The sequence below is a fragment of the Cryptomeria japonica genome, chromosome 5 (assembly GCF_030272615.1).
Source record: "Cryptomeria japonica chromosome 5, Sugi_1.0, whole genome shotgun sequence".
Classification (NCBI taxonomy): domain Eukaryota; kingdom Viridiplantae; phylum Streptophyta; class Pinopsida; order Cupressales; family Cupressaceae; genus Cryptomeria; species Cryptomeria japonica.
Window position 1 is genome coordinate 561,554,182 of NC_081409.1, and position 26,744 is coordinate 561,580,925.

The window sequence follows — 26,744 nt, forward strand, 5'->3', positions numbered from 1 at the left end:
TCATCACATGTTATCAATAGTTGAGTAACTTAAAACCTATGAACTATCAATCTAATCCAACCATACTAGAGATTTCAAGAGAAATAGGACCAAGTATTCATAGTGGAAGTGAAATCATCAACAAAAGGGACATTTCCCTATTTTTATCTAAGTTGTTTGTTCATTGTGCAGGTACAAGTGCATAATTCATTATTGATCCATCATGTTCAAACATTTAAGCATGTGGTGTAAAATGTGGCTCCCACAAGGGTTGAGCCCAACATGCTTATTGAAGGTTATTCAGACCCAAAGGGCCGACTGCAATGACAAACACAGTCCCACAAGATAGTATGCCAATCATCACAACTAGCCCAAAGAGTCACAATTATCAGAGCATCTAAGGATAGTGAGCTCAAGCACTCCTCACTTGACAATCATCAAAATAGGGTATGATGCATACACAAAGCCTCATACTCAAAACACAGAGCCTCATACTCAAAACATAGTGCATTCATGACATAAAAGCCTCTTCAAAAGATCAGAATGATAGAAGCTAGTGAATAAGAACAACCAATGACAATATCATCAGTCAAAGCCACAATGATTAAGAGAAAACCATAAGACCATCTTCATGGCAGTATATTAGAAAAAGATCTTGTTATAGTATCAAAAGTTGCATACCGCTTTGTGATTCGACCTACATCATTTGTAACCACTTTCGTGTCCATTCTCCTAGCACCTGAGTAGGATCACTTTAGCCCTTGCATTAGCCTTTTCCCTATCAGGATTCTTGAGATCCCCCTTTCTGGCAACTTCCTTGTGGTGACAGTCTTGTTATCTGGGTGTCTCCCTTGTCTCTTGCAATTGTTGAGAGTGATTCATTTGGACACTAGCACGTCGTACGAATATCTGTGCGCCACACATTCATCCCACAACATCTTAACGTTCAAATATCGGTTCTAAGCGCTCTTTTCCACTTGTCACCTACATATGTTGGTGGAAACAACTTTGAACCTTTCAATCGGCTTGCCAACCTCTTCTTTTCCCTCCTCTTCTCTCTTTTAAATATATCTTTTCATTCTATTAAAAATCTCTTGGTTATTTAACCTCTCTTAGACTTTCTTATACTCTGTTGGTCTCTCTCTGGACTCTCACAAATTTCTCTTGTTCTTGCTCTTGCTACAACACTCTCAAGATTTCACAATAATCTCTTACAACTCTCTTAGCTTTCTCAAGCCTCTTTGGTAATATCCTTCTATCTATCTACTTATCTCATTTTTGAGCATCTTGGGATTTATCACATCCCTCTTTTATCATTTATCATTTATCATTTATCTTCTCTTGCATTTATTTTATTTATCTATCTATCTATCTGGGTAGTTCATGGAGGTGGAAATACCAAAACGGGGTCTGACTGAGGCAAAATCCAAAACACAACCTCCAACATTTTCCTTCTTTCTTGTGTGTAGGTTTATAAACATAGGGAGAAGATCATTTAGTAGGAGGCTTCGATCATTAACCGATTGTGAGCTTCCTTCTTTTCCCTCTTCTCAAGTCATTCTAATATTTCTCATTCTGTGTTATTAGTTTATCTTGTTGTTTTTCCATGTTTATTTAATATTATAGTTGTATCTGCTTCCCCCGTATGGTTTTTGTGTTTTGTCCGTACTAGATGACAACATGCCATGCTGGTGTCCCATCTCCACGCACTCATCTTGAGGACAAAGAATCAATAGAGTCATCCGAGAATCTCGTTTGTAGTCTATTAGCTTAGCTTTTCATTTTTATCCCCTGGCTCATCCTTAGCGCCAATTTGAGTGAGGTAGCGGTGGATCGATTTTTCCTTTGAGATTTATCATCTTGGAGGTGACAAATCCCTTCTTCTACAATTTTCTCCATCACTTATAAAATAAGTAATGTTCAAAGCTATGACAATGAAGATAGATTTCCAAAAGTCACAGTCCTTTATTCATGACAACAAAATCCCATATTCAGTTACAAGGGTTGCATCAAAGGCTCTAATCATTATGACAAGAAATCTACACACATAAATTAACTAGTTTGGATACATTAAAAGAGTGTTAAAGAATAGATTCATGTTTTTGGACAATTCATAGTCCTAAAGGAACAATAGCATACCAAGGATTTTTTGCCCCTTCAACATCTTCTATGCACAAAGATATTGTTAATACAAAAACAATTATGAAGGAATTTGTCACTTTTCTTTCAGGAGGGCATTATTTTCTAGTCAAAGAGATATAAATGATTCACCATCATAAGTATGAGATACAATATACAAAGAACCCTAGAAAGAATTCATGAGTATCATGGAATATGTAGTGAGAACAAGATACAATCATGAATGCAGAATCAACATCAAACAAGAGGAATCATTCATGTAAAGTACACCATATTGAACACAATCATAGGCATGAAGACATATCAATAGTCATGCCAAGGAAGGGGGGTCTCAGAACAAAGTCTTTTATATAAAATAGTGAAATAAAGTGACAAAGGTTCATAAGCATGTTTCCAGTAGTAGGGCAAGATACCATAAGCAACCCAAGAAAATGTATTCACTGTCATAGGCATTATGACAGTGAACACCATGAAGCCCACAAATAGTAATAATCAATGTAAAGCAATGGATCAAGCAAATTAAAGACATGAATTCAAAGAACAGTATTGAGAGAACCATTGACATGGTATGTACAAGGTCACAATTGCAAACACAATGAATGGTCATCATCACAAAGATATTCATAGTCACAAAACCTTCAAAAAGATGCAATTTACAGTCCATAGCACAAAAGAGGCAGGGCAGTCCTTATAATGAGTAGAGACACAATAAGGTATAACAATGTATAATGTACAAAGGAAACCGTTATAGTAGCCACTATATTGGATCATCAAAAATCAATCCCAACATACAACCAAGGCCATCATAGCAGGCAATCCTAAACATATTTTGTTTTCATTCCATATCAAACAGTGAAATAAAGTGACAAAGGTTCATAAGAATGTTTCTAGTTGTATGGGCAGCTTGAAAAGACTATCAAAGTCTCCAAGGTACAAGAAAGAGAGAGATCATGTCTTAGACATAGTAAAAGCAAGAGAAGAAAAGGGTCTCACAATCATCTTAAGATCACAAGCTTCAAAGATAATAAGGCAGTCCTTGTGAAATATATAATAGTTTTCCATAAAGTAGCAGTCATCACACATCATAGAGTAGTCTCATAGGATAGAAGTACACAAACATTAAGGAAGACCTTCACAATACTAGAGATTACTCATCAAAGCATGATCTCAAGCAATAAAGTGCAGACATAAGAGAAGATTCATGAAGTACAGGATCAATGAATTATGATAATAAATGTTTCACTGTTTTAAGGCTCAGTCCAAGGAGGAATACTAGCAAATATGTAAATACAGTAAGGTCATGACTATTTAATATCATTACAACCTTTATAACTGTCAAAGAGAGGAAAGGTATTGTTATAGTGAAGTCAATACCCATTATGAACAAAGATACATAGAAAGGATAGCCCTAGAGCTTAGGGTTTGATCTTAAGTTCATAAGTGAATAGAAAGGTAGAGCATTCTTCACTATAGAAGAAAATATTTTGATAGAGATAGTTCACACAACAAAGCCTAAAGGAATCATGAAAGGATAGAGCAGTCCACATTAAAAAGATAGTGACAAAGTAGCCCTAGGTTATAGGATACAAAGAACAACAACTTCTCAAAGCATTAGGTCATGTAACCAATTGGTCACTGTTAATTGAAGACAAAGATCCCCAACATAAAGAAATGATACTAGTGGGCAGTCATGGCTAAATATATATAGAGCTATAATGAAAGAGAAATAAATTGTAGTCAAATCACTATCATGAGGATAAAGAAGCAAACAAATGAATTCAATGAATACAAAAAGACAATAAGCAACATATGTGATACATCAAAACGACTGTATTGCGACCATAGACACATAGAGTCCCATTGATAGGTGACAAGCTACAAGGATTTAAGTCCTAATATACTTGAAAATAACACTATTCTATAGGTCCAAAGCACATATATTAGAAACAACGAATAGTGAATTTTCAGACCTACAGAGAATTGTAGTCCTCAAGTCACAAAGTACAATGACTCTAATTAACTATCAAAGGGCACACTTTCAAGCTTTTGTAGCAGCATTCGTGTCTAGCATGGGGCAGCTTCGAATCATAATAAAATTTATCGAGAGAAAAATCAAGGAGAATGGAAGAAATACAGTGAAAGGTCTAAAGACAAATCAGAGCAAATCAGAACCAGAAATCACTTGTGACAGAGATAAAAGAAGGTAACTATTTTTGGTTACATATACAATCCATACAAAATATATGAGAAGATACAATCCTAGAATAGAGACATCGCATCATTATAGCATCATCTTCTTTGAAATAATGGTTATGAGCACACATGGTTAACACAATACCACATGAGCATTTGGAAAGAAAGGAATAACAGGATATTTAGAGAAGATAAGTGTAATACTCAGGTAGTCTTTGAAAAAATATGCAAGGCTATAAAGGAGAACATCAACATCCCTCACAAGAATAATCATCAATGGGCTATTATTGATATGAATGATATGGAAAAATATATTCTTACTGAATGGAACCTAATTCATAAGGTCTACAGATCGGACAAGAAGAAGAAGAGATATAACATTGTTTGGAGGTTTCCTGATTATGACTGGATAAAGGTTAATTTTGATGGGGCAGCCAAAGGGAACCCTGGAAAGGCTGGTGGAGGTGGAGTTATCAGAAATGCTCAGCAAAGTTGTATTGCTGCTTTTGCTTCCCCTTTTGGAACCCAAAACAACCATGTGGCTGAAGCTATGGCCGTGCTTAGGAGCCTCCAGTTAGCCTAGGAATTCAAATTTTAAAAAATTTGGCTTGAAGGGGACTCTTTAAATATTATACAAGCCCTCAAAGGTATTAGTTCAGTTTCCTAGAATATTGCCAATATTATTAAAAATGCTAAAGCTATCCTTAATAACTATGTTAGCATTATTATAACCCACACATTTGGAGAGGGTAACAAGGTAGCAGATATCCTTGCCAATGAAGGGGTTAAATTGGAGAAGGGCATCAAATATATAGGGGAAGATCACATCAAGTGGGAGATTAAGGAACAATTATATTTTGATCACCTTAATGGATCAAGCTAATATCATGATTGATTTATGGGGAATGAGTACCAATGACAGATTTTGGGGGTGGATGAACTGCCAGATGATGAGTGTTTCTCGACATCATAACCAAGATCATATGTGTGCAAAAGGTAATTGTAATAATAGCCAGGTTCTTATGAACATGAGTGGCAATCTCAAAATTGTGAAAGACTCTTTACAAGGGGAAACCATAAATTCAGAGTTTTACCCGCAGGCCGAGAGTTGTAACACAGGATATTGTTACCTAGAAAGCAGAATGGGAGGCAACCTTAATAGGAATGAACCTTCAGGTTGTGAGCACTAGAAGAGCAAAAGAAAGGTGTGGAGAAGGCTCCATAGACACAGTTTCACTGATTATATGGAGAAGCTCCATGATAGTAGAAACTCTGTGTCTCACGGGTTCGCTAAAAGCTGGAGCAATAACAGGGCTACCCTGTTTTGGGGAAATCTGGCAAATCGATGAAAGCTTGATCTCGGAGGTCACGGGACTCAAGATGGAGGGGACAAAATTCTATAGGGATAGAAAGTATGTTGCTGAGGCCTTCAAAAATTTCCCTAAGACAGAGGATGAGAAGGGCAACCTGGCAAAGAAGGACAACATATCATACTTCACCCCCCAATAGGTAAAACCTTTTTGGCAAAAAGTTCTAAGGGCTTTAATGGAATATTTAACTGTGGATGGCAGGTTTACGAAAATTTACGATTATCATTTCGCCATCCTGAACCACTTCTGCCATGGGGCTAAAATATCTTTTCCCTTCTATTTAGCCTCTTCTCTAAATGAGAGCCTGGCTGACCACATTAAAAAACCCAGCTCCTACCCTCTAGCGCACCAAGGACTCATTCTGCTAATTTATGAATATATGAAGGATAAGACTAGGGCTACCAAGGATGGCCCTTTAATCATCAATGCTTAGATTTCTGAGAAATGCATAGACTCTGATTCGACTGGAGAGACCAGCAACCCTACCCATAAAAAAAGGAAGGTTGAAATTGTGCAGGAAGAAAAGGATGTGCTTTGTGAGGAAGAAGAGGGAAAGAATAAGGAAAATATTTCTGAAATGGAGATTAATAAGGAGGAGAATTATGGGGAAGGAGAGGAAGGGGGCAATTATGAGAATAGTCAACCTAACCCTGAAGGCTCAGAAACTGAGAAAGAGGCTCTGAAGCCTAAGGAAAGTGAAAACCTTAATGTGGAGGAGACGGAATAGAGCAAGGATTCTGTGGACACCATTCTGGATACCGCCTGCAATTGCATCCTTGAATTCTTCAATTTCTAGAAGTGGGTGGTGGAAAACATTACCAGCATGCAGGGTAAACAAAGTGAGCTGGAAGTTAAGATCAACAAGATTATCAACATGTCCAACACTGGGAAGTAGCATGAGGAGATGGAGAATAGTGAAGCGGAGGAGGAAATGGAAATGGAAGATTGGCTGGAGAAAGATTTGATAAAAGGCGACTTGAAACATGGAGGATGTCATCAAAATAATGAAGGAACAGGTGGAGGAGGATAAGGACAATGTCAATGCTCGGATGGCTAGAAACGAGAAAGCCTTAAAAAGCCTTATGGATCATAGCCTCCAGGTTCTTAAAGTCTCCTCCTAGAACATGAATGCGCTGGTGAATCATTTGGAAAAGAAAAACCAGGAGAAGAACCTGGTAGTTGAAGATGCTCCTACTTCCAGCCTAAGCCACCAGACCCCTAGGCGCATAACTAGGCAGACTACAGTGGAGAAGGATATGAAGATGAAAGAAAGCCAGATTGCTCAGGAAAATACCGACTTGAGGGAAGTGGCCAAGGCAATGATGCTTTTGGTGTAGGATGCAGAAGAAACGATGAAGAACTTCTAAATTTATGTTTATGCTGGACTTGGGGCCAATTTCTTGCGGGCCTCTTGCTATCCTTTCCTTTGTTGCTGGTCTTTTCACTAGTTTTTTGCAGTCGTTGTGTTTTGTTTCTTTCCTGAATATCTTTCATATGTAACTAGGTTTCAGGTCCCTTAAAACCTGTTTTTAATTAATCAAAAACAAAATACCACATAGGCTTCAGGGAGTTTTGTCATGTAGCAAAAAAATGAGTGGCCAAGTAAAAATATAAACCCTAAAATTTTTGAGTGCAAGCCACTGTTGGGGTTTTATTAAAACCCTATTTACGATAATAACAAAAATATTAGCTACAAGAGACAAAGAATGTCCAGTAATAGAGAAAAATCACAGTATTTACAAACACTAGGTACATGCATGAATAAAATCAAATATTCTACAATAATTTCTTTTTACAAAGAGATAAATGGAAAAGATAATAAGAAGAAGCCAACACATACCATGCTTTAAAAAGTTTGAGTCCATGCAAAGAAGAGTTCGAAGCCTAGGAAGCTCCTATTCAAGCTCAAGAAGGGAGTGCATGGTGGCGACCACAACAGAGAAGAGCTTCTCCAATAAGATACAAAGGATGAAATGCTTTTAGGGTTTTCCCAAATATCTATTCATGCCCTTGTTCGAATTGTTTATGGTCTTTTTGATTTAAAAAAAAAATAAATCACTCCTCTTTTAATAGCCTACCACGAGGTCATGACTTTTTAAGTCATTTGACCTATGCTATAAAAAGCGCATGTAAAATAAAATGCAAATACCTTTCTTTAATTAAATAACTTAATATAGCTTTGTTTAAACAATATTATTAATTGTTTTAATAAAGTTATATAAAATTATTTTAATAACTTAATATAACTTTATTAAAACAATTATATTGATTGTTCTTAATAAAGATATATTAAATTATTTTTAAAAATCAAGATATGAAGGTAATGTTTTTATGCTTATTGAAGGAGGAATTTGGAAGTGAAGCAAAAATATGCATGTAATAAGGTATTTTCTTTTGATTTTTAATCATTTGAAGACCTTTTTTAAGTTCACTTGAGTCAAGTGAATCATTGGGCAGAATTTGGAGTTATGACTATTGATGCAACAAATTGAGAGTGGGGGGGGGAAGGGGGTCAATCAATTTTCTCACAAACTCAACACAATTCTAACTTAAATTAAGATCTGATACTGAACAATGAAAACACAAATCAACACCACTTCAATAACACACGCAACACCAAGATTTTTGACGTGGAAAACTCAGTTAAGGAGAAAACCACGGTGGGAACCTACCCACAGTGATATAATACCTTGTTAGGAGTAAATGCAATTGTTACAATGGGGAATGCACATGCATTAAAGAAAACTTCCTAGAGCTCATTGCTTAAATCACAAGAAGGGCTACAACCCTTAGGAAGACTCACTTTCTTACAAGATTCAAACAACAATCTAGATTACATGAATTGTGAAAATAACATCTCCACATGCTTAGTTACAATTCCGATTAAGCACATATACTCAAACTCCACTCTTTCCACTTCTTCACACTCTTTCATATTCTTTCACACTTATCCTCTGCTATTGAAAGATCAAAACAATGTTCACATGCATAGATACATCTCATAAATGAGTATTACATATATTTATACAAATCATAAATTTATATTTCAAGGTCGGTTAAACCCTCAACACAAATTACAAAATAAGAACCTCACATGCTACAACAACACATGCAGATCAAAACAATGTCGGCTAAGACATAATCTCAACCCAAATCAATACCGCAACCAAGAAACATCTCTATAGACGTCCAAAATTAATTAAATTAAATATTTAATTAATTTTATCCTTTCTACATAATTTATTTATTTAATTATGTTAGTCCTTATTCTTCTCAACATTAATTTAATTTAATCCTGTCACTATAGTCCAGATAATTCATTTATAAATCAATTATTCCCTATTCTTATAAAGTTATCTAATTATTTATTTCTTCTAAAATCCCTTTAGTTAATTAATCTAAATTAATTAACTAAATCAGTTATTCCTACAAATCACTTTTCTAAACTCTCATTAGCCTAATTAATTCTTTTAGAATCCCTCATAATCATGGTTATCATTATTCTCCAATTTTAAATTCCCTCTCATTCTCTCTCCTCTTGTCAAATCCTCCTACAAATCCCACTTGTCTCTTAATCCTTCATTATCTCACCTAATCCTCCTTCTTAATCATTTGCTAGAGGCTAATCCCAATGATTAGCCACCAAGTCAATTCATAGCCATAAATGGATAAATCCACTTGTCCCCTCCTCACCTTCCACCTTAAATGCCCCTAATTGGGCCATTTCAAGGCTTTCAAAATCTCACATTCTCCCATGTCTTTCACCTTCCCAAGGAATTTTAAATTCCTTTTCTTGTCTCATCCCCCATGCATCCAATATTTTAGAAATTTTTAATTCCTTTTTGTCTTCCATGTATACTTGGGGATCTCTTCCCCATGTACATTGTGGAGTGTGGAGACAATAAATGTGTTTATGGAAAATCTCTTAGTCTCCACACTTGTCACCTCATGTCCTCTCTATCCATGTGCTCCCCTTTCCTTCAATCTCCACCCTTGATTCATCTTCAATCTCAACCGTCCATTCATCCTTCCTCAAAACTATAAATTGGGGTCTCCTCTCCTTCATTTTCCATCTCCAATCCAAGTAATCTTATGCTGTTAGTTTGAGCTTAGAAATCATCCAAAGCATCACCATTTTAGTCAAATTTGCATCCATAATCACTTAGCCATTTCATCCATCATTTGAGATTTCATCCATCCCCCATATGCACTAGTATTGTGCAACATTGGAGAGAAATTCACATCCCATCTTGGAGCCAATCCAATCAAGTGGAGCATTTGGGCACATTCTACTTCATTAAAGGCTCAATTTGAGGAACACGTGAAGGTTTGTGAAGGTATAATAGTATTTAATCATATTTTTTATGTATTTGAATATTTTATGGATTGAACTAACCATTAACCCTCACTTTGATTTTCCCTTGTTTCATTTTGGCACGCTCAGTGGGACCCACATCCCATTTTTCTAACCTTTTTTGTGGATTTAAGTGTTTTTAGCTCGCAAGTTGTCGCATCAGCGTGTCCACCTGCACTTTAGCGCATCCACCCCGCTGCTTCAGCGCAACCGATGCAGATCAACGACTCCATTTAAAATTTTAAATTTTTAACTGTCATTTTTGCATGTTTTGTGGACCAACGCGACTGCCCTTGTATAAGCGTGTACACCACATTGTCTTTTGAGACTCATTTATAGAGATAGATTTTTAATTTTTTGCTTTCTACTAACTAAAAAGTCAGAAAAATATTTAAAAATACTTAAAAAAGAGTCAAAAATAATAATAGAATAGGCTTTTAATTTTGTTTTTATCATTTTTTAGTTAGAAGTTTTGGGCTTACAGGCAGTTCAACACCTGTGTAGGCAAATCAATGCCTGCGCTGAACCCAAAAGCCTACCAATATTTAAATTTCAAAATTTCAAAATTCAGCTAATTATTAGTGTCAGGTTTCTGTCTTTCAGCACCTACGTTCTAACTTCAGTGCTCCGCTCAGGTATAAACAATTCAAAATTTTGAAAAAAATTAAAATTTGAGTTTTTCCTACTGTAGACACCTAAAATTAGTTAAATCAATATTTAATTAATTTAAGCCTGTCAACATAATTAATTGATTTAATTGTGTTATCCCCATTCTTCTGAGTGTTAATTAAATCTAACTTAATTAATCCTGTCACTATTATCCAATAATTAATTTATCAAATAAATTAATTGTTTCCCTATTCTTCTAAAGTCCCTCCAATAATGATTTCCTCTAAACCCACTCAGTTAATTATTTTTAATTAATTAACCTAGTCATGTGATTCCTACAAATAGCTTTTCCTAATCCATCAATAGCCTAATTAATTCTTCTAGAATCTCTCATAACCCCACTTATCATTATTCTCCAATTTTAAATTCCCCACTCATGTCACATCAACATTGAGCCTCTCAAAGAAATTCAAATTTCTTTGAATGCCCCTATGCATCCTCATTTTTAAATTCAAATCTCTTTCCCCCCTTTTCATAAGGAATTTTATATTTCTTTTTATTTCTCCAATGCATCCTTGATCCATGCCCACTACCTCAAACCAATCCTAGCCCTTCATGATCAAATCAATCTTGGCCCGCCATTGGCCTCCTCCAATCTATAAATTGGAGGATCATTTCCTCACCAAAGAACAACATCATTCTTCTATCCCTATGTTGCCCATTTCTCTTCTATCTTCTTTCTATCATACCATCATATTTCCCTCATAATACTTCATTCAAATCAAATCCTCAATCCCCATCCATCAATAATCCCTTAATCTAAATCCAATCAAATAATTATCTTGTTGAGCAAAGGAGAGAAATCCACACCCACATCTAGCAAGGAGAAAATCAAGTGGAGCATCAAAAGGGGAGACTTCACTTCATCAAGCTCAATGCGAGGGAGAGGTGAAAGACAAGGTCTAAATTTGGTTGTTTGCATTTGTATTATGTCTTGTTTGGTTTCTTTTCATTCTAACCTCGTTTGTCCCTTCTCCATCTTTTTCCTCTCTTCACCCACCATTCACTGTTCTAGGGATACAAATTTACTTCAACACCTACATAAGCGTTGTAATGCATCCACCTATGGATCAACGCCCGTGCTGTATCCTTAGGAGTTTTGGTTACTTATCATTTTTTTCAGTTTTGCAAGTACTTTTTTCATTTGTCTAAGGTCAAAATCAAACTACTAATCTTGTTTTCTTGTCGCACGCATGCCAAAGAATCATTTTTTCCACTAGTTTAGTCTCATTTTATGCTTTTTAGATAGAAAATCTTATTCATGTGGGACTAAAATTAACCATTGTCTTTTATTTCTTGTGCGCTTGCATGCTATATGTTGAGTGGACCCACCATTGCACTCTAGTATCCTCTCCCCTCACCTTTGCGGATCTTGTGTGTAAGAGAATGAGTAATCAATGTCATTCTCTTTTTATTTTAGTAGTTGAGAGGTATTTATTGATTGGGGATTTCATCACCCCACAAGATTATCTCGAATTGGGACATGTCAGGGATATCAACTCTCCCGATGTGATCTTGAGTGGGTTTTCTGAGCCGCTATATAAATAAGTTGGTCGGGCAGTTGGAGTGCTAAGTGAATTCAACATATGTGGGGGCCTTCCCTGCATTGATAAGATTAGTTAGAGACTTAAGTGGTTTGCTTCGAGAATCCATCATCGGATTGGTGATCCCTCACAAATTACACTAGACACCAGTTTTAGTAGCCAAAATCCTACATTTGATAGTGCAGGGGATGCAGATCGTACCCCGAAGTTACTCCTCATGTATCTACTTAGGATGAGACATAAATTCCCCATATAATAGATCCTTAGATCTTTGGGGTAAGAGAATCTGGTATACCTAAGAAGTGAGTGCCGTGGAGAGGAGACAGTGCTACCAGAATCTCTATTTGTCCACCTGAGTGAGGTATTGCTTATGTGAGGGGCCTATCAAGTGGTTTCCACTTTCCAGCCTAAGTTGTGCTGTCTTCAAGTGTCTTCATGTGTACTATACCCATTAAATCAATTTGGGCTAATCTAGGCCCCACATCACTTGCACACTCAACATTGAGTGTTACACTTGGCCAATGTGTTTACTATGCTTGATGTTTCTTGTCAAGAGTAGATTGACAAACAACCTCCCCACCTTTCACGTTTGACAAACATTCCAAAGTCCAAATTCTTACACTTGCATAAACAAGGTCCAAATCTAGTCTACCTCATTTCCACCTCATGTTCCATAAGCCTAAGTTGTACAAGCATCCCAAGAAATCTATCCATCGTCCAATCAAGAAGAAGAAACTGACCCAAGCTCAACTCATTAGATGTTGAAAGTTTTTGTACACCAATTGCAAACTCTTTCTCAAACATAGGACCTTTTTGCATCGATATCATGATTATACTCATGGTCATAGCAATGAGTTTGATGCTAGTGATGAACTAAGAGTCCCCGCCCTACACCAAGGATCGGGTTTGTCTTTCAATACCAACTATTGTCAAAATCAAGGTGGTTGCATCCCTTCATACAATTTGTCATCTGAACCTATCACTTATTGAGTCATTTCCATCCCAAGGATAATCTAGTCATCAATTTCTTCTAGTCATCACTATCATCCTTCTTTGATCTTTCATCCTCAAAATTTTCCAAGGACTTAGCACATCAATCAATCCAACAATCAAACCTTAATCAAAATAAAAAAAATCATCCAATCTCTCAATCAATCATCCAAATCAATTCAACCTCACCCTAAGGTTTTATACCTTGTGAAGTTTTATTTAGACCTCATTTTAAATCAATTAATCATTTGGCTTTTTTTCTTGGGAAAGAATCTCCCCAAGTGCCTTTGCCTCATCTTTTGGGTCGATCAAGACCCCAATCCTATGTCTTTATTTTGCTTGGGATCATTAGTCAATCCTTAGTAGAAAAAGACTTTGATCATTATCCTAAGGTCTAAATTTCACCTAACTTGGTTGTCACCTTGTTTGTGGTTTTCATCACCAAAATCCCCCGCCTAAAATCCTCATCCAAGGTCTAAGGTGCAATATTAATCATCCTTTGTCCTAATATAAGGACCCAATAAATCATTCTATCCAACTTCATCAAATCCAAATCAAATAAAAATCCAAAATTTTCGCTAAGTCCTTTCATCAAGCTTTTCTTCCAATAAATATTCTCTAAGATTACTTCTATGGTCACAACTCAATCTCAAAATAAGAAGATGGATGAATAACAATATGGGATGCTAGACATTAGTTTTCTATATGAAGATCCTACACAAGATCCCACATAAGGGCAATATATACAACTTGACATTCAAGATACACAACTACAAGTGGACCCTAACATGGTTGATGAAGATGACATCTCCTCGGAAGTGCGAACATTCCTAGAGGATTCATACTATCAGGAAATGATGGATAAATTTATCTGACACAATCCTAGTGGTCTCCTAAAGACCCTCATTAAAAATGGAGCTCGCCTTCCCCCTGATTTTGATAGATCCATTCTTGATCAAGAACCACAAGGAGAATTTTCTCCTACTCACATTGTCTCTCCTATTATTTATCCTCAATCTATAGCACCCATGGTATCCATCCCTGTGGTTTCCATCCAACCTTCTTCTTCCTTTTTAGCATCCGTATCATTATCCAATGTGATCACCTCCATTCTTCAACATTAGTCTATGCCATCGTCTTCTACCCGACCAAATGTCTGTATTCCTCAATCTTGTATTCCCCTCAACAATGCCACTAATTTCATCAATACCTCTCTTTCTCATGCTACCACAATCTATGGGTCATAACCAATCATTACCTCCCAAGTCCCCGCCACATTGATCATCACATCTCATATTCCCACTTCCTCATCTTATCAATACATTAGTGGTGGTGGTATGTCATCCATGACTCAATAGGTACCCATGGAAACCATGGTCCATCATGTCCAAGACCCACAACATGATATAATCAAGGAAATTCAGGAGATAAAAAACATCATCAAAAACATGAAGGAAAGGACTAACAAAAGAAAACCTTATTCATTTGACAAATTCTATACTTGTCCTTATGATCCATCAATATTAGTCGCACCTTACCTTCCAGGGTTTAAAATGCCTAAGTTCACGAAGTATGAAGGCCAAGGGGACCCCCAAGATCACGTCTGTGAGTTCCACATCTTATGTTAATAAGTCTACTATAGTGATTTGTACCTTCGAAGACTTTTCTCTAAAATTCGCACAGGAGACACACTTGCATGGTTCTCGTCCCTGCGTCAAGTTTCTATTACCTCCTTTTTGGACTTGGCTGAAAAGTTTGTGGCCCAGTATGCCTACAACACCGTCAATGATGTTTCTATGATGGAACTTTGTAACACAAAACAAAGGCCTGGAGAAACCTTTGCCAACTTCTTGCAGAGGTGGCGACACCTTATCAAAAATTTCTAGTGGGATATGCTAGAGCAACACCAAATTGAACTATTTCAAAAAAATCTGGTACCCGAACTATCAAAACCCTTGACGTCTCAGTGTATTAAATATTTGCAAAAGTTGACTATCAAGGGCTTAGCTCTTGAACGTGTCTTGTTAGAAGATGACACTCTAAATTATTATCAAAAATCAAATCAAAATACTTCCTCTTATCAAAATGATAAACCAAAATTTTGGTCTAAAAACAAGAATGTAGTCAATGATGGTGTCACTGATGCAAAGCGGGTCCAAACTATGGCCGCTCCTCCAAAACCCATCACCAATAATCAATTCTATAATCATCAAAATAATCAATCTCAAAGGACCCCCAATAGTGTCTCAATACAAGGGCGACCACCCCGATCTAACAATCAGGCCCCAAGGGAGTATACTCCCCTCATTGAACCCATTGAGGTTGTGTTGCAAAAGTTTTTCTAGGTTGGTGCATTTGTATTTTTGATAACTCACATTTTTGACCCTAACCAACCCAAAGATAGGTGGTATAATGAGAATGAGTACTATGACTATCATCGCATCAACAGGCATGATAGACGAAAGTGTATGAAACTGAAGAACTACATCCAAGATCTCATTGATAAGGGTGATATTGAGGTAGCAACAATAAAACCAGGTAAAAATAATGATAAACTCAAGATGTACCAGGAACCCTTCCTGAAGCATGAAAAAGGCAAGCCCTCATCATCTAATGCTATGAACTATGACTATACTAATCATATAACTGACTTTGACTTTTTGGTGGGTCGTATAGAGCATGCCAATAATCACGCCAACATCATCACCATCCAAGGACCTAACCCTCCCCCTTCCCAAAATAGACCTAGGGTCACCACTCAAGGTGGTCCTCCTCCTCCACAACCGACAAGCAGACCCAACCCTGCTATGATAGTCATTCAAGGCACTGCAACTTTCACTTCCCATTCTTAGAATGACTATAATGTAACCACTCACCGTGGGAGAGTAACTATCCAAGGAGCTCCTCCTCCATCGAATCCTTCCCCAATGTCATCCACCTGCTGATGTGACCTCCTTGATAATCTTGGGAAGACTCCTACACATATTTCCATCCTAGAGATACTCAAGACCTCTCCCGTTCACAAGGAGAATTTGGATCCCTCCTCAAATCATGTGTCCCTGACAAAATCAATGCTGCTTAGTTCCAAGCCGTCATTGGAAACCTCGCTACCTAGCACCACCTTGTTTTCACCTCCAATGATTCTTCCCTTGACCAGGATCATAAAAAACCATTACACATTGAAGCTCTTATCCAGAAACACAAGGTTAAACACATCTTGATAGATGGTGGATCTAGACTCAATCTCTGTACATACAAGTTAATAAAGAAATTGGGACTTTCTGAGGACCTAGTTGATATATTAGGACAAATCATAATCAAAACCTATGATGATGTAGAAAGGGTTTCCAAAGGCATGATCACTTTACCTCTTCAAGTGGGCCCTGTTATAGTTGAGACCCCTTTCCAAGTCTTAGATCTTGATCTCCCTTATAACTTTCTACTTGGTCGTCTGTGTATTCATTCCCTTCAAGCCGTTCCCTCCACTTACCACCAATGCCTTAAATTTCCCTTCAATGGTAGAGAGATCACTATCATAGATGATCCACAACCTTTTTAGTATTTCAAACTCTTAAAGAGGAAACATCCATACCACTATCTGTTAAACAAAACCGCTCCACCTCCTCCATCTGATGCATCTAAAGTTGCCTCCACTTCATCCCAAATAAAACCAAAGGTCAAGATCATAAATGATGGTTGTGGAGAATACAAACTTTAGGATGTCTTATTAATAGGCAACCTCCCCTTATCTTCTAGGTCATTTGGAAAGCCTAAAGAAACAAAAAAAGATCAGAAACCCACTTTGCAATGCAAAGACATCACCTTCAAGTAGTGGGGCCCACTTTATTAAGAGAGTTTCGAGGTAGATGTTTCTTCTTGGTTGTATCATGAAGAGGATGAAGAACCAACACAGATCCCCAAGAAGATGTATCCAAAATCATCTGCCATAGCCGATAAGATGGGTTATAAGGGACACGACCTAGGTCCAGAAGAAAAAGGAATCAAAGCACCAATAAATCCCATCTCATACAAGTATAACAGGGGCTTGGGTTACACTCGAGTACCCAAGATCACTATCACTAATACCCTTTAAAGTCCTTCCTTGGATGTTGAAGACTCTTATGAAGAGGAATTTCATGAAATGCCTTTTGAATACAAAGATGGCATCTTCTTTGACACCCATATCAACACCATCAACCCCATAATCCCTTCTACTCTGCATGAGCTGCAAGTTGTCCACCCTGAGCTTATAGATTGGGACCAATGAGACAAACCTGCTTTGGACATGTGTGTTGATGATAATTCTCTCATGACTCTCCTGACTATGCGCAATTTAGAAGAATGCAACATAGTTCATGGGATCCAACTACATGAGAATAAAAACTTTGGTAGTCAGGTCAATGCCCTTAGTCGCAAAAAAGGATAATAAAAAGAAAAATCATGATTCGTTAGTTGAAAACCTCCCAGAGGCACCTTTGGATGAGGAAAAAGTAAAAATAAAGGGCATATCTACAAGTGAAAACCTGGATCAGGCACTTGAGGATGAGTGACTTGACCTCCCTACCATGGTTCCCTCGCAACAAGACAGGTGAACTCTACTTATAGAAGAAACATATACTATAAATGTGGGCAATGAAGACACCCCAAATAACGTTCTCATTGCTAAGTCCTTGTTGGATTAAGAAAAACAAAAATTTATCAAATTTCTCATAGAAACAAAGATCAACTTTTCCTGGTCATAGGCTGACATTCCAGGCCTTGATCCCAACTCGGTAGTCCACAATCTTGATGTCCGTCCAGATGGAAAACCTATAAAGTAGAAATTACGCAAAATGCATCCACATATTGCACTCCTTGTGAAGGAAGAGATTCAAAAGATATTGGATGCTAGATTCATAAAACCAATAGATTATCCTAAATGGCTGCCCAACATTTTTCCTATTGGCAATTCCACTGGGGGTATCTACATTTGTACAAATTTCTAAGATTTGAATAAAATATTCCATAAGGATGACTTCCTGCTCCCCAACGTAGACATGATTGTAGATCTCACATCGGGACATGAAATGTTATCACTTATGGATGGATTTTGTAGGTACAATCCAACCAAGATCACAGGAAGAGGACCAACACAAAACAACATTAACAATGCCATGGGGCACTTTTTGTTATCAAGTCATGCCTTTTGGTCTCAAGAATGCTGGAGCAACATATCAGCGAGAAGTGACAACAATATTTCATGACATTTTTCATAAAATCATGGTGGATTACATGGATGATCTCCTAGGAAAATCCAAGACAAGAGATGAGAACATTCGTATCCTAATGTAGATCTTTGAGAGATTGGAAAAATATAAGCTGCACCTAAATCCCAAGAAATGTGTCTTTGGTGTTACATCTGGGAAACTGTTAGGTTTAATTGTTTCCCATAGAGGCATAGAGGTTGATCCTGCAAAGGTGAAAGCTATAATGGAAATGCCTCCCCTAAAGACTCTCAGACAACTGTGTAACCTCCAAGGAAAGCTCCAATCCATCAGACGCTTCATTTCACAGCTCACAAATAAATTTTACCCATTTGCACACTTACTACGCAAGGATACCAAATTCAAATGGGACTTCTTGTGTCAGAAGGCTTTCGATAAACTCAAAGAATACCTCACATCACCTCCCATACTTATGCCTCCTATTCCAAGATAATCGCTCCTTTTGTACATATTAGCAACCACAATGGAACTGGGGGCATTGTTGGCACAGACATATGATTAGGGAAAAGATCATGCTGTATAATATATTAGTTGCACATTAGTAGCGTATGAGCTCCATTATACCCCTATTGAAAGAGAATGCTTAGCACTTATCTTTAGCACACACAAACTCCAACACTACATTCTTAACAATAAAACAAAATTGATTGCTAGGATTGACCCTCTCAGGTATCTCTTATCAAAGGATGCTCTCATAGGGAGAACTGCTAAATGGGTCATGTTACTAAGCGAGTTTGACATTGAATATGTAGATAGAAAAGAAATCAAAGGACAACTGATAGTAGATCAATTGGTAGATTCTCCACTTCAAGATGATCACCCTATCCTCATAGAATTTCCAGATGAATGTGTTAATCCTTGAGGATCCAGTTAATACCGAGAGGGGGGTGAATTAGTATTAACAAAAATTGAAAATTTCAACACCAAAACAAACTTATGTTAGATCTGAAAACATTCAATACTTAAATCAAATTATTAATTGATCATTATACTTCATCAATCATATAGTCATCAATATCGGTAACTACTTTAAGATCTCTGATAAACAAACAAAAAATGTCTTAACTAGTTATCAGAAATAAAACATAAAGATCATAAGAAAAGCATTCCACACATGAACACCATGATTTTCACTTGGAAACCCAAATAGGGAAAAACCACGGTGGGAATTGGTATCCACAAATATTTTGCACTCTTGTAGAATGCACCCTATTAGGAGCCAAGCTCGGTTACAATCTTACAATGATGTCCTATTAGGAGCAAACCTTGTTAGGATTCACCCGGTTAAGGGATTTACCTCAGCCCTGTTATAAGCTTTGATCTATTAGGATCAACCTTGCAAGAGGATTTAGAAATCAAATATTGGGTAACCCTATTAGGGGATTTTACAATATGTGGCCTGTTAGGACCTACCCGGTTAAGGTATTTTAGTTGTTGTAATTGTTAGAGAACAACAATGAATGATTGTGTATAGCACTGAACTGTTTGCCTGATCAGATCCAATTAAGTTCAAACTCTACATCTCACTGGTAGATCTTCTCACACACACTAGTTCGACTTCACACACTTCTCAAAATCATCGACACTTCAAACATCAACCTTACCGACATAAATAACTTTTACAACTAGGTCAGCATCAAAACCCTAAGACTTACTACATAGATCAGCATAGATCTTTACAACTCATTACAAATCATCATTGGTATCATTACAATCATTTACAAATCAATCTTGACCATTGAATGACCATAAATCATCATAGCAAGTCAGTCTGGTACAAAGTCAAACCCTTAGCACATTCCGCTAAGCACTTTGCACATTCCCAAGAAATTCATTCTCCAAATGTGCCAAAACTTCTTTCAAACATATCATGTGGTTTGTGTCATGTTATCATCAACACATGAACTTTATGTAGATCACCGCTAAACAAAAAATCATTACCGCTTAAGATAGTTCTTTACCGGTCCTTAAACCCTTTTTAAACCCTGGCAAAACTTCATTAGAAATTCAAAACATGCCTTCCAGTAACCATCATAGGATGCGGTTCTAGTTACATACTTAAATCCATCATAAAATATTATGTATCAAACCAAAAGTCACCAAACATCGTCAATCACTCAATTCCATCAAAACTTATTTGCTTTACCATTTTAGGTCCTAATTGCCAGTTTTGCCAGTAAAACCCGTCAAACACTAACTCTGGTAGACCAAATCACTTATACAACAAGTCAATCATTGAAATCCAACTGTAAACTTCATTAAACATCAATTGACCTTGGTTTCCATCAATGACAACACAAATAACTGATCATGTCATCTTCCTCTACCGGTATAGTCATCCATCATCATATCATCTTCATCAGTTATGCCAAACATGCCAACAAAATCCATAATGATTGTCACGATGTCTTCCACATGGTAGTTGTATTTTGATGGTTCTTGCATGCATAATGGATTGAGGGAAAGCATATTGTTGTTCACACCTCATGGAGATTGCATCCTTAAATCATACAAGATAGCCTTTGCATGAACCAACAACATTGTAGAGTATGAAGCACTAATCACTGGACTCCATTTGGCTATCCAATGGAAGATATTGAAATTACATGTCTATTGTCATTCCCAACTTGTCATTAAACAATTCAATGATGAGTACCAAACAAAATATGACAAGATTATTCCTTATCGTAATATGGTTGAGGATCTCAAGAAACACTTTACATCAATAAAGTTTGGTCAGATTCCATGCACAAACAATAGAGCTACATATACAATGGCCACTATTGGTTCTCTCTTGCAAATGTCGAGACATAGTAAAAAATGTGAGTTTTTGGTCGAGCAACTCTTCATACTGACATACAATCAACTTGAGTCTGAAATGGTGTTTGTACTCATTGGTCCCGAATCCCCTTGGTATCAAGAGACCTTTTTCTACCTAAGAGACAACACCATCCCTCCACACCTCACCAAAATGCAACAACAAACCGTCATCCACCACTATGCTCGTTACACCTTCCTTGGAGACACCCTATTTAAAAAGCATTTAGATGGTTCCCTCTTAAAGTGTCTAGACAAAGAAGAGGCTGAATGGGCACTATGTGAAGTGAATGAGGGTATCTATGGGGCACACTCAAGTTCTCTCACTTTGGCTAAAAATCTCTTGCAAATGGGATACTACTGCCCTACAATGGAAGAAGATGCATATAATTTTGTGAAGAAATGTATCCCTTGCTAGAAGCATGGTGGCAATATTCACGCTTCATCACATAATCTGCAACCTTTTATCATGCCCTGACCCTTCTCATAGTGGGGGCTCAATCTCATTGGGAAAATCCATTCTGCATCCTCCAACAGTCACAAATTCATCATCACCGCCACTAAATACTTCACGTAGTGGGTGGAGTCCATCCCTCTTACCTTCACCACTGGGAAGAAGATCTCTAAATTCATTTTGAACTATTTAATCTGCCGATATGGAATCCCCAAAGTTATCATCATGGATAATGGAAGACCCTTCATGAAATAGGATGTTAAAGAGCTTTGTTAGAAGTTTGATATCCAACATCATTTCTCCACCCCTATTACCCACAAGGAAATGGTCAAATCGAGGCTTCTAATAAGGCCTTAACCAAAATCTTTAAAAAGATAGTCAATGAAGCTGGCCATGATTGGCACCTCCAATAGCATCCCATTGTATGGGCTTATCACACCTCCATCTGCACACCCATAGGTGCCACTCCATGATCCCTTGTCTTTGGCTCCGAAGTTGTCCTCCCTCTTAAGATTGAGATCCCCTCCTTAAGGGTATCCCTACAAAATATTCTCCCCGATGAGGAATATAGAGTTTGTAGGCTGCAAGAGCTAGAATTACTGGATGGAAGACACCTCAAGGCCTTGAACCATCTCTGAGTATATCAAAATCATCAATGCTTAAGCTACAACAAGAAGGTTAAAACTCGAGAATTTGAAGTTGGTGATCTTGTCATTATGGAAAATTAGAAAAATATTCAAGAAAGAGAAAAGAATGGCAAGTTCGAGCCTAATTGGCTTGGACCTTATTTGATCACAACAAAATATGGATCAGGAGCATATCAACTGGCTACTCCCAAAGGAGATCCCGTGGATGAGCCTATGAACATCATACACCTGAAGAGATTTTATGCCTAGTCCTCAGAACATCACCAATTGTCTAAAAATAAAAAAATACAAAAAAATAAAAAAATCAAGAAAAATACAAAAAAATGAAAAAATGAAAAAAAATAATTCGTCCATTAGTGAAAACCACTTTGTGGCACTATGGGAAAGTACCTTGGTCAAAACCTATTTACAGGCGTCAAGGTAAATAATTTGGATACATCATCTATTAGGTCAGACTCTATCTTCTTCACCCAGCCACCCGATATCCATATTCTTTAATATATGCCACTACATAAACCTTCTCCCATGACATCCATCACCTTGTTTTCTTCCGGTTGTCTCCTTCATTCTAACAAGAAAATTGATTTGATGACACTGTGCCCCCCCCCACCCCCTTCCCAACAAAATGTACAATGTTCTCTTTCCCACCTCCACAGATATCATGATCCATTTCAGTATCCTCCGCAATAGCTGTACCCGCTTCTCCCACTAAACTATCCTAAGTAGGTTGGTTATCGATTTTCCTCCAGCATATGATGATGAGTCTTTTCCTAAATCATGAATAATGATAATCCTATCAAATTGAGCTTCCATCCCATCAATCTAAGCTTGCATTCCACTAAACTGAGCTTAATTCGAAGTCCTACGCTTAGGCTTCTTCTTGATTTGTGCATTGTCAAAACATTCATCCACATGTACTCCACCAAGTCTCAACAGTCAAGTATCATATCTATAGTCATGTGCCCATTTCATCTGCTCCATTTACTATTCACGTCCATCAGTCAGTCCTACCCATTGGGATGCATCCTTCCCCTATCCGGTAGTATATCCACAAATCCTAAGTCCTACTCTTGGAAACAGATGTCAGTCTCCCTTGCACATTTTGTTTGCATGATTTGGTCTGTTTGCTTTGATTTGCATAACTTTGTCCTATGCATGTTCCTACCCATGACTATCAGGATCAATCTATATCTTATTACGTTATGGAAAGGGGAATATTGGGGCATGCTTTGTGGTATGGCATGTTTGAAGGTCTCTCTCGTATCAACCCTTAGCCCTATACCTACATCTATATGGTGTTTACACAGTTGCATACTATAGATTCTTGTTTGTTTGAGAGTCAGTCCACGCCTATTATTTTTCATAACATCCTGATTCCTATAATTAGTGGTGTAGACTATCCTTGGAAAAATGAAAACTAGGTTTACTCTCCATATTTTGCACAACAAATCGCTTCATCTACATTCCATCATATCACTATACATTTTGGAGACCTCAATTTATTCATTTTGTTAATTTCTTCTAATCCTATGTTGTTGCTATATGGTTGGAACATTCCAAAAAATCACTTCATTATATTCAACATTAATTGTATTTGTCCATTTAAGGTGCATAATCATTATTTGCATTATCACTTTATTATCATTATCATTTTGTTTATTTAGTAGCATTTAGTTGCATTAGTCATTACAAACATGTAAACTGGTACATACAATCTTGATTATCTATCGAAATGTATCTATCATGCATGTTCTCAATCACACATCTTGGGATTATGATAATGTAAGGTTATTTAAAGCCCATTCAAACATTAACATCTCATATAGCATTAATGATCATATCATTTTATCCAACACATCATTCATTTTGGGATGCTTTACAACTGACAAGAAATTTAAGAGCCTAAAAAAGTAAAGTTCACTACAACAGTACCAGGTCACATCCGCTGTCAAATCCCTAGTCTATGAGTAAAGAAAATAAGATATAATGGAAAAATCAACAACTGCAAATCAAATTGTTAAGAAAATATTTTATAAATGTGTCAAATTAAATGAAGAAAGTACTATTATTCCATATTATGTTGCAACGAGATTAGTAGACATTTTGGGTCAAGAATTGGTTTTTTCATTATGAATTTGGTCCCAAAAGGCACAGCCTCAGGGGTATCTTCTTCAGATCTCAGCACATAAAAATCTAAAAAACATGCACATCCACATGCATCCTGCATCCACAACATGTTAGATAACATATGCATACATATAAAATCATCCACATGCATCCTGCATCCACAAACATGTCAACAACATTGCATATCATATAATATATGCATATGCATCCATCCTGCATCACAAAAGATCAGACAATATCCATCACATGCATCAATAATAATAGAATCATCATCCAATAATAAAAGAATAATAAAATTCCATCAAAGTCCATAATAAAGTCCATACATGCATATACCCTGCCAAAATCATATCTTATATATATCTCAAAAATGAGCAAATGTGTCTATCATAGTACAATGATATTAATCCCCGAAGGGTTAAAATACAATGTCACATATAATATAGCTAGCCCATACTCCTTGTCTCCTCATCTTCATCCCCTCTCCTAGCTATACCTCCAGATGGACCTACAACCCCTCTTGGTGGCCTCATGGCTACTGATCCTCTTGTCTACTGGCTTTGGGTCAGACACTGACTCTAAGTCCCCTGAGAATTCCCCCTATCAGTATAAGATGAAGCTCTCTTACCCACTGAAACCACCGCATGTTACAAGCCTCTATAATATGCTACCTCTCTCGTCGATCTCCGTGTCCTACTCTTGTACTTAGTGTACCCACTAAATACCTATGAAAATCCAATGGGCTCTAATAATCGATGGGTTGCATCCCTCTCTGCCCGCAACCTCCCTACATATGCCTCCGCTATGCTGAGTCGCACTTGAAGAACATTGATCTCCCCATCCACTCTCTCCATCTCTGTCCTCAGCTGCTTGATGGTTCCCCCACTCCTGGCCTCCTCCAGCATCCAGTCTATATTATCCCTCTCCTCCCTCAAAGCCACCACCTCTACCCAAGCTGCTTCCAAGTTCTCCACCAGGTCATCTGCCTCACCTCCTCTGCTGATCCCCTCACCTCCTCTGCTGATACCATCCTTTCCTCACCCATCCTCTTCAATATCCTCCAGACATCTAATAGTGTGATGGTAGCCTCTGTTGTGGGCAGGTGAAAGGTACAAGTCCTTGTATTTATTGGCATATGTGGAGAGTTTGAAGACATGTTGGGATTGTATGTTGTCATTGATGTCAATATGCTGAAGTATGAATCGGTATATTGAAGTAAGTAAATTGGCAAAGTGAAGCGGTATGATGGTATGAAGTGAACGAGTATGATGATATGAACCGGTATATGCAAATAGGTAAACCGGTATGTTGGAATGTGAACCGGTATATTCAAAGTTTGTATTGGGGTTTCATTTGATATGACTACCACTTGGTAGTCTCAGCTTCAGGGTTTCTGGTTGATGCATTCCAAGTCTGTGTGATTCAACCAACGACATCCTATGATGAGTTAGCATTGAGATGAAGATTAGATTGCATTATCATGTCAGCCTTGTGTGCGTGAAGAATCTCCTTGAGGATCTTGCATGAAGAAGATTGACTCTATCTACCTCGGGAATGTGCAAAGAATGAACAAACGATGTAGAATGTCTTGAGATTTGTTCAAGATTTTTTTACCCTATGTAATGTGATTAAACGGTCAGGATTGGACCGACTGTATTGTTAACCTAGATGCTTAGGGTTTTGGGTTTTGGCTACCAACCTAATTATTGTCTATAAGGTTGATGATGGTTTTCATTCGAAGTTGTTGGCAAATGATTGTATGTGAAGTGATTCTTGCTAGACCAGTGAAGTGAGTAGATACCTACAAAGTGTAATTGCAGATGTAAAGGAACTAAAGTGGATCTACCTTGGCATTAAGTGTTGTTATCAAATCACTGTATTACCTATTGACTTCTAACCATTTCAGTAGTTGGAAAATCCCTTTATCGGGTATCTTTAATAGGCTTTTTGTAAATCCTTTAATAGGGTGACTCAAAATCATTGAGCTCTTTAAATCCTCTGACAAGGTAACCTTTAACAGGGTTTTAACCTCTAACTAGGTATTTAGCCATCCCTTAATAGGGTGATCCCTAGCAGGGCTGGTTCCTAGCAGAACCTGTTGTAAAGTCTTTAACCGGACTAGGCTCCTAACAGAGTGAACTTCATAAGAGTTCAAGAATAACTTTGTGGGTATTCATCCCCACCGTGGTTTTTCCTA